The sequence below is a fragment of the Vespa mandarinia genome, chromosome 5 (assembly GCF_050613455.1).
Source record: "Vespa mandarinia isolate Hongniang chromosome 5, ASM5061345v1, whole genome shotgun sequence".
NCBI lineage: Eukaryota > Metazoa > Arthropoda > Insecta > Hymenoptera > Vespidae > Vespa > Vespa mandarinia.
In genome coordinates this window covers 7188984-7200000 of record NC_140814.1, presented here as the reverse complement: position 1 = coordinate 7200000, position 11017 = coordinate 7188984, and the positions used below count along the sequence as shown (strand labels likewise).

General features: G+C 32.4%; 1 protein-coding gene across 2 annotated transcripts in view; it reads left to right on the top strand.

Annotated features, from left to right (window-relative positions):
• The window catches only part of tyn (trynity), a 35096-nt gene that overhangs the window by 1217 nt on the left and 22862 nt on the right, over positions 1-11017 (top strand). The window lies entirely within an intron of this gene.

Sequence of the window (11017 nt, the reverse complement as noted above, 5' to 3'; positions counted from 1 at the left end):
ATATTCTAAAGACGCGTTACGATTCGTGTAACAGACGAACGACGACAGTCGAATATTCATACTGGTACCTCGGCCTTTATCGTGTGATTCGTGTACAGGTACGATGACCCCCGTCTGAAAGCACTTTTTCAAATTTATCGATCGTGTTTTGCTCTTATAAATTCTAAAACAAAAATGCTCGCTCTTCGACGCTTTTCATATATGAAAGAATTTTATCAACAATATTTTCCATTGGTTAATGTTTATGAAATGTTAAAAAAAAAAAAAAAAAAAAAAAGAAAACAATAAAAATATTACAACACGTTGAATTGCACGCAGATCAATATTAATCGATTAATTAAAAAGAAACTTCGAAATTATATTCGTTCATCGAGATAAAAAACGATTGCAATTTACGAAATAAAAATAAGGATCTATCTTTTTAAACATATTTGCAATGTTTCCCTTCTTTAATCCATACTACGAAAGGTCAGTAGCTTTTCCGCTCTAAGCCGGTGAGTTCAATGCCAGAAGAGAAGCGTAACACTTTAAACCGAATAACCAAGATCGCCGCGAGACGCGTTCATCCTCTCGAAGATCTCATGATTCATTATATCCTTGAAGAAATAATACGTAATCTCATCTCGATCCTACTGAACCAATTAAGTTACGCCCACCTAACAAATCGCAGGTATATAGATAAGTACGTACTTACAAAGACATCGACTAGGGCGTTGCATGGTACTTTCAGTAATGCGTGGAACGTGACCTTGCTAAAGAACGAATGGTGTACGATGTTAAGAATGGCCTTGAAAGAAGACGATATCAAAGTTTCATTATCTCGAGAGATCGCGTAATAGACAATATAACGAATAAAGGTTGGTTGGACCCTACGGGAAACTTTTCTATTTTGTTCGTTGCGAATTCAACGTAGCGTGACCGATCATCTTTTTCTGCTACTCCTCCTTCCAGATAGTCGTCGTCGTTGTCGTCCTCGTCATCATCATCATCATCATCATCATCATCATCGTCGTCGTCATCGTCATCATCATCATCATCATCATCATCATCATCATCATCATCATCATCATCATCATTGTCATCATTGTCATCGTCGTCGTCTTCCTTCGACTAGATTTCTTTCTTTTTTTTTCCTTTATCAATATTACAAATCGTTATCGTCGATGGTAATAACGAACAAGATGATAAAGAATAAGAGTAAACGAAGCTAAACTTTAAAGATTAATATCTCTCTAACGATATTTCTAATTCTAATGATGATTTGTTTATCATTATAACTAATTTTCAAAAGGCATAGAAAACTAACGAAGGAATTAGGACGGCTAACGAGGTACGAAATGCCTTTCTATAGAACCCAATGAAAAGAAGATGGATTCGCATGTTAGCGAGAAGTAAGCATTCGAAGCGAACCGAGTCCGATGCCTTTCCGTATCTTTTCCTACCTTCCTTCTCTTGCTTTTCGTTTTCTCGACGTTAAAAACACGACCTGCCCCACTATCCGTCGTTCCTGCTGCTGACCGTGGATCTTACAGGCGCCGCCTGGACATTGACCTCGGTCTGACTACGGCCCTGACCAAGACTCTCTTCGCTACGCTTCCATGAAGGAGAAGGAGATGTTACACGTTTCCGTACTCGATACTTGAGCTATTCGTCCATGATCTTCGATAAATTAACGTCAACATCTCTATCCATCTTTGATCTTTAATCTGAAATATTTAAAATTTTTCTTCCCGTACAAACTACATCCTTCCTAAGATCAACAAAAAAGAATAATATATTATAAAACAAGAGCCATTTGTGTGGCTCTTGTCTTTGATAAATTAATACATCCTAACGATCTGTTTTATCTGCATATTAATTTTAAATTTTTAATACACAACATTTCCTTTTCCGTCTGAACTACTTCCCTTTTTCTCTCATTTTTCTTTTCCTTTTTATTTTCGTTTTATTTTTTATTTATTTTTTTTTTTTTTTAGATCAAACGAAAGAGTACAACAAATTCTCGATATATTTATATCTTCGTCAGAAGAAATCTTTGATCTCGATTATTCAAAAGATTTTTCTAAATGAACGATCTTCTTCGTTCTTCCTGAAAGAGAAAAGAATTCGTGATAAGTTCAAGAATGAGATCATGGTATAAGTGTATGTATGTATATATATATATATATATATATATATATATATATACATATATATATAGAAAAAGAGAGAAGAAGAGAAAGGAGATAAATATCTTAAATATCCTAGCTGTTCCCACAGGTCCCATCGTAACAGTGGGTCGCTAGAATAATGCAGGTACGGACCTAGGAACTTTACACCTGCCGAAAGTGAGTCAAAGATAAGACCCAAACTCATTTCTTTAGCCTTTATCTTCATTCCCATAGTAATACTACTAATGAGAAAGGATTCGTCGCGTGCACGTTTATTATCCGTATCAGTTCGGTATGTAAGAGAAAAAACAAGAGGGATAGATAGAGGAAAAAAAGAGAAAGAGAGAGAGAGAGAGAGAGAGAGAGAGAGAGCGAGCACTCGGTGGCAGGTCAAGGCTCTCTACACGCGTGACCACTCGACCGTATATATATACATATATATATATATATATATATATATATATATACACATACACACACACACACATATATGCCTATATCGTAGAAGGTGCGTAAGGGCGAACGAACTCGTAAGGAAGAGAGACGACACCGGCTCATTACCAAACACTTGGCACGCTTTGTAACTACTTCCTCGATATAAGTAAGAAAACGAGCGTTGAGTTATTTCATACCTTGGATAATTCATGCTTACGTCATATCGGCATTGATACAAACTCAAAATTTCCATTTATATTTTACGTTCAAAAAGATCATCAGGGATATAAACGAGAGAAATATATTCGATTGGCAAATTGTAATCTAAATACGTTTGAGAAATGAGATCGAAGATAGATTATAGAGAGAAAGAGAAATGGAGAAAGAGAAAAAGAATGAGATAGATAAATAGATAGATAGAGAGAGAAAGAGAGAGAGAGAACGAAGAAGACAGCTGTCGTGATAAAATACCTTTAACCTCTTTCGAACGAGTATCTTTCTCTTCTCTATCCTGTTCAAAGATCGAAGACCTTGGCCACCCGCATCCTTTCTCTTATTTTCTTTTTTTCTTTTTCCCTTCATTCGAAATCGACCAACAAACGGTTCTTATAATTGCTTACTACTTTCGACTCGTCGCAATATCGAGTCGATAAAATCGAATGATTATACGATTTTCCTTTTCCAATTGTCAATGCAAATGTTCGCGGAAGTAGTAACAGGCTACAAATTCATCGCTAATTCTAATCGCCGGTCTTTTAATAGCTAAACGAAAAGCTCATATTAAAAAAAAAAAAATATATATATATTATATTTACATACATACATATGTACAGGTTTATATATGTATATATATGTGCACGAATCTCAATGATAACTAAAAACATTGAAATGGGAATACATGTGGTTATCTAATACCACGTATATCTAATAACCGTAGAGAGCGTGTAACTCGATAACAAGTATCTTCCTTGGTATTTCAATCATACCAGTAAATCATCCCTATCGAGAAATTAAACTTCGAGCAGTGTCTTCCATATTAAGGTTCATTAAATATATTAAATTAACGTTACGATAATATCTACATAATCCTATTTACTTTTAGTATTCATTATTATCATAGATTAAAGATAATTTATTTTTAGGAAAAGATTTAGAAAAGATGGACATGAATAGGTTCCACGTGTAATTTAATTGTTGGAGTTAATTGTCTTCTTAGGGATAGTAATTTTTCTGAAGGATTGAAAAGAAAAAAAAAAAAAAGAAAAGAAAAGAAAATTGAGAATTCAGTGGGCAATTACAAGCAAAGGAACTTGCTGGCTGAACGTTGTAATCTGCTATCGAACATGAAGTTACGGAGAAAGAGAGAAAGAGAGAGATAGAGAGAGAGAGAGAGAGAGAGAGAGAGAGAGTCAGAAAAGGGTATGTATTTCTTATATATATATATATATATCTAAAGGCATGTTTGCATGTATGTATGTATGTGAGTATGTACATCCTAGTGTTCAGTGTACTCTAATCTCAGATGCTCGTTGGAAGCGGATATCAGATCGGTCTGACGTACGAGTATCCTTCGTCTTAGGTAGTAGCTCTGTGTAAAGGATAAGAATAATGATAGAAAATAGATAGAATAGAGAACCCACACGTTTGGCTTTGTGTTACTATTTCATTAGAACACAGGATGTTGACTTTTCTTTCTCTCTTTCTCTCTCTCTCTCTCTCTTTCTCTCTCGCGCGCGCGCGCGCTCGCTCGTGTTTTCTCTTTCTTTCTCAATGTATACTTCGATAATTTTATCGATCATTTCAATGAAAATCATTGAGATATCATTTTAATTTCTAAATCATGGTTTAAATTACATACCAATGTTTGTTCAACGATATGTTCAAGACTATATATATATATATATATAGTACGTACTGAAAAAATGTCGATCTACAAGTAGAACTTATCTACAAGATAAATGTAAAATAATCTTAAACTTATATGTATATCATAATTTTTACATTTAGATAACATACTCTTTCTAATATAATAAATATTATTTTTGTTTTTTTCTCTACTTCATATTATCGAACGGTATTTTCGTATATTGAAACGTTTAAAAAGAAAGAGAAAATATTCATATAACTAATAAATGAAATTTAAAATAATTTATATTGATATAACATAGTTGCTCTAATGTAATAAATATTGCTTTAATATTCTCTTCCTTATATCGTAGAACGGTACAATCAAATTATTTGCAAATTCCAAAAGAATTGGAAAAGTATCATGTAATACTAATAACGGTACTCTCCTCTCGATCTCGCTAAAATCGATACGCGGAAAGTTCAAAAGATACGGTGACATTAGGTGCTTTCGTCCAACTGACCTCTGCACGTACTATGTTCGCGTGCAACTCTTCATTATACGTATTTACGAAGAAGAAGGATAACGGTAAAAGCGATTCCATCGTGCTACAGATGTTGAACCGACACAGTTTGCAATCATTTTCACCGTCGTTCCATATGACCATTCGATAATACCCATTCAATTATTATTTACAAGTACGGCATAATATATACTTACGGGGTGTTATTTGACTTGAATTGAAAATGATTTATTGCCTCCCGACGATAGTCATAAAATTAGCGAGATGACATAAGTAGGATACGAAAAAAAAAAAAAGAAAAAAAAAAAAAAACAAACAAACAAACAAAAAAAAGGACGAAGTTAGTGGCAAGAGATAAAAGGAAATAAAAGAGCAGTGAGAAAGAAAGAGATATTGCGATGTACTCAATTCACTAAAAGAGGATATCGGCTAGTCGGAGTTTGTGGACCGCGCAACGGTAACCGTACCTCTTTGGCTCTCACCATTGCGTTCGAAGACCGTTACACTTATGGCCGTCCATGCTGTGGAATCCATAAAACGCTCGAGTTTATACCGTCGGTGGTCTTACTCTTGAGCAAGCGTTAACGATGGACCTCCACCTTCAAGATTTACTTAAGGCCTTAGGCAATTCATTTAATGAACATCTTCCTGTCATTCTTCTCTTTCCTATTCTTCAATCGATAAGATACGATAATCAATATAAGAATCGATAAAGCATTATCATGGATAATTTTTCAAAGGTGAAAAAGAAAAAAAAAATAATAATAATAATAATAATAAAAAGAAGACAACGAATAAAAACTGTATATAATTTTCAATTACGTTTCCTTCCAAAGCCGACCTCGCGTAAAAACGATTTCGATCTTCACGGGTTCATTCGAAACGATTTCCTTAAAAGAGAATAAAAAGAGTAAACAAAAAAAAAAAAAAGAAGAAGAAGAAGAAAAAAAAAGTCACGAAATACGACGTAGGAACGAACGTTGTTGACCGTATGCGGATGAAAGAGAAAAGCTTATCGCTCTTTAATCCTTTTCAATTATTCCCGAGAAACTAGAAATACACATGGAGATTTAGTATGCCATTTACCGGCTTAACGCTCTCGACCAATAGGATTCTCTCTCTCTCTCTCTCTCTCTCTCTCTTTTTCTTTGATATCGGTCCTGTGAATTCCACGAGAGATCGTTCCTAGCACGCGATCCACCTTATCCAGAGTGGCATCATTTCCTTTGGTTGGCAATTTAACGCGAATCTGTCGTTAAAAGTAAAAGAGAAAAAAAAGAAAAAAAAAAAAAAGAAGAAAAAAAGAAAGAAAATAGAAAAAAAAGAAAAAGGAAAAGAAATCCAATTTAGTATCTAGTCTCTAATGATCCGTTAAAATGGGATATCCTCTGCTAGGTAGGATGTTTGCATGTCTCTTTGTCCTTCTTATCGTACGTTAGATCGTCGAAAAAACGAAAAGATAAATGCAGCATCCATCGGGTGGTCCATTCGAGATTAATTCCATTCGAAACGTTCCGCACGAACGAGAGATAAAATACGATCGAGAAAAAGATACGAATCTTTTATTATATACGTGTACACATATACATTTGTGCGTGTCTGTGTGTGTGTATCTCTGTGTATAATATCTTTTATTTAAAAATGGTTCTTAATAAAATTTATATCTTATTTCATCGAAAATATATTAAACGAAATTATCGTTTATATATTTCAATTGTTATATTAATAATTACGTTTTATTAATATAATATTAATTTATAATTGAGAACTATCATATTGATAATAATTTTATTTTCTCTTTTTTATTTTACATATTAAACGATCAATTAATTTAATATTATTTATTTATATATCTAGACAAATGAGATCATTATGAGAATTATTTGTAACATTTCACTTGAGACACACCGTATATAAATAGACATATGTATATGTTGTGGTAAATGTTTCCTTAAGGTCTCATAAGGATATGATAATAAAGCTAGAGTCATCTCTTATGAGATTAAATCGTGAAATTAATGTGCCAGCTTCGTCAGTTCGCATTCTTTCTGGATAAAAAAAAAAAAAGAGAAAAAGAAAAAGAAAAAAAAGGGAGAGAGTGAGAGAGAGAGAGAGAGAAAAAAAGAGAAGGAAGGGTATCTTAAAGGAAAGGAGAATGAACGGAGAGGAAAAAAAAAAAGATCGTCGATTTAATATAGTCCATACGCGTTGACGGTTCGCTGATTGTCAACGGGAAATCTCCCTTGAGATCCGTGATTATTTACCGCTGACATTCGCGTGTGCCATCTTCCTGGCGCGCGTTCTTTTAACGGAAACTTAACTTCCTATTTTATCATATAATATGTAGACATATACTTAAATAACGTTTCTTTACGTTCCGTCTTCTTCATCTTCTTCTTCTTCTTCTTCTTCTTCTTCTTCTACTTCTTTTTTTTCTTCTTTTTCTTCCTCTTCTTTTATCGTTCTCAATGGCTATAAAACGAACCATACACCGTTCTTTATTATTATTATTATTATTATTATTGTTGTTGTTGTTGTTGTTGTTGTTGTTGCTGTTGCTGTTGCTGTTGTTATTATTATTATTATTATTAGAATTATTATAATATGTTTCATTATCTTTTATTAATTTTTTTTCTCCATTTGTTTTTATTCAACACAATTTGTTTTCTTCCGTAAGAAGTTTTAAAAAGTTTCCAAATATTTTCTATTGTTCTTATTTGAGAATTAAACGAATAATATTATATATCTTCGAAATGATAGATCTTTTCTATGCGTTCACGTATATTCGTGCTGACGTGAATCAAAAGGTGTGGTTCACGTTTAAAATATGCTGTATGAACGATTTAGATGTAATACCGGTTGTGAAGATAATCAGATAGAATTATTACAGTTTGTTTTTCTTTCCATATCCTTTATATTTCTCTTGCTAATGTGATGCATATTTGCACTAATCTCTTCTCTCTACTTTGATATTATATTTGCATCTTGATCGTATATGTTTCTATGATGTACGCGAACCTTTCTTTTCTTTTTTTATTTTCTAATATTGCACCTTTTTCTTTTTTTTTTTCTTTTTTTTTTTTATCGTATGATTATGGTTTTTATCTGTTATATCTCAATATAGTTTGTATCAATCATTTTTGATTATTATCATCGACATGTAATTTCAATATAATGCATTATCTTTAATTAATTTTTTAATTATTTGTTATTACTTAATTCGTATTATTTTTACGACATTATAATTGTGTCTAATTATCATCATTATTATTATTATTATTATTATTATTATTATTATTATTATTATTATTATTATTATTATTATCATCATCATTATCATTATATTATTCGATTGTAAAATTTTATTTTCCCTCTCCCTTCCCCCCCCCCCCACCCCCCAAGAAGTAATTTTATAAAAAAAGAAAAAACAAAAAAGAATTCCATCAACACTAATGGATTTATTATACCTCAATATGATCGATCATGATTTAAAAGGTTGACGATCTTTTTGTTATATCTTTCTCTCTCGCGCTCGTTCGCTCGTTGTACGAGTTAGCGCCGTTTCCGGGACGAATAACAGACATGTAATCTATGATTTAAGGCTCGGATTAGACGAATCATTCCCGTGAATTTCGCACAATGTAAAATCACCGTAATCATGACGTAAGTATATCTGGATCGTTACCATCGTTCTCGTTGGTGTGATTTTAACTGCCAACGGGGAGATGCACCGTTATAACTGCAGATGCGAGACGAGATAGGTAACTTCCTCTTGAAATCATTATAATATATATCATGCGTATCCCTCAACTCGATCAAATAATTTCTATTCGAATGACTTATTAGATTTATCATTTCTCTTTCGTCCGACATTTCGTTCGATTTCGTACGAATTTTCGACAAGTTTTTATTTCCATATGAAAAAAAAAAGAAAGTAAAAAGAGATAGAGAGAGAGAGAGAGAGAGAGAGAGAGAAAGAAAGAAAACATTATCGTTTATTCATTCTATGATTATTATCGAAGAATTTATTACATTCTGTATGAGTTCATTCATCCCATGATACACGTGTCACACGCCGCGAGATATTTACAAAGACGATCTACACATAATCGAGTCGTTAAAATAAAAATCTAACTTGAGCAAAGGAATTCTAGCCTGGAAATTATGCGACTGATAAATTCTATGGGAAGAATGCATGTGTAAGTATCGCACACGTGCGGTATGAATTTCTTTCAGAATGCACGATAAACGTGATGTATTGTGAGGGGTGCTATTGAAAAATGAAGAAAAAAAAAAGAAAAAAAAAAAAAAAGAAAAAAAAAATACAAAACAAAACAAAAGAATAATCTTGGGAAGAATGAAACGAAACGAAAAAAAGAAAAATGATTATTAAAAAAAATGAAAACGTGTCAAGAAGAGTGCCGTGTAATAATGGAAGAGATAAAAAAAAAAAAAAAAGGAAGAGAATACCATTAAAATGGTGTCACGAAAAGATGCCATTTGAAAATGACAAAGAGAGAGAGAGAGAGAGAGAAAAAAAAAGAAGGAATTTTAAAGAAGAAGAAAAATAAATTGAAGGAGAAAGAAGAATATGTGCCACGAAAGGTTGAACGAAATGGAGAATGAAGAAGAAAAAAATAATTTCGTGTAAAAAAAAATATACAAGGAGAAACGATGGAACGGATTGTTGACCCTGGGAGTCGCTAATAAATTGTGTGCGATCGTTACAACAACGACAGGAACGAGTTGACGACGAATGACGAAGTTTAATCCCGTTATAAGATTAGGTTCGAAACAATACGTTGTCCTCAATATCTCGTATTCTTTCTATTCAACGATGACCGATTTTTTGTTCCTTTTCTCTCTCTCTCTCTCTCTCTCCTTCTTTCTTTCTTTCTTTCTTACTTTCTTTCTTTCTCTACTAACCAGTATTTTATTCGACTCTTGTACTCAATTTTTTTTTTTTTTATTTCTTCTATTTCTTTTTTGCCTTTTTATGATTCAATTTCTTTATCCTTTTGGAATACGATGAAAATTTCCTTTTTTAAAAACGAAACGAGTTTCCTTTTCATTTCACCTATTCCTTTTCTTTCTCTTTTTTTTTTTCTTTTTTTTTCTTTTTTTCTTTTTCATTTCTTTTCTCTCTTTTCTCTCTATTTTTTCTCCCCTGTCTTTTCTCTTTTTCCCCTTTCTCTCTCTTTCTCACTATACCGATCAAAATTACTCGGAATATCGCGACACGCTAATTGCATCCGTATAATTTAGCACGATTATCGACGTTGCTAAGGCCTCACTATAAATTGGCGAGAACTCTTGTATTACTTCGTTGTTACACATCCAATATATTCTCGCGTGTTAGGTTTATTCCACTTTAAAAATAACAATTTCAATCGTGATACCTTCCCTCACGCGAATCCCAATTCTTTACGATCTTCATTCTTCATGGCTTCGTTCTTTCTTACTCTCGTGTTACGTCGTCTCGTTCGAATCGGCTGTTTCTTCTTCATACGAAAAAAGAAAAGAATATATAATATATAGAACGAGGGAATATAATTGACCTCCTTAGAGATCTTTTTAAAATTTACTCGAGCGACATTTTCAATATATTTTCTTTTTGTTTTTTTTTTCGACGTTAATCCTCTTCGGTTTTTAATTGCAAGATCATTGAAAATGTGACCTTCATAATCTAAATTAAACCTAATATCTTGGAAATGATACAAATCGTATTAAAAAAAAAAAAAAAAAAATGTTTGAAACCTTGATGAATTGTTCTTTCATTTTTTGTTTTCTTTCTTTCTTTCTTAACGATTTATCTTAATTCGACAATAATATTTTATTGATATCAATTTAGTATTCTCATCGTCATTAAATTTTTTTACATCACAATATCATTACTTGCGTAATAGTAATACTATTTCTTTATAGAACTTTGATATAATCATCTCTGTTGTAACATTTCATTCGGATCATAAAATAAATCACAATAGGGAGATAGTTTTATCGATGAAATTTTCTTTATCGCTTAGACTAATTAGAAAATTAAATTATAACGCAATAAGTTAA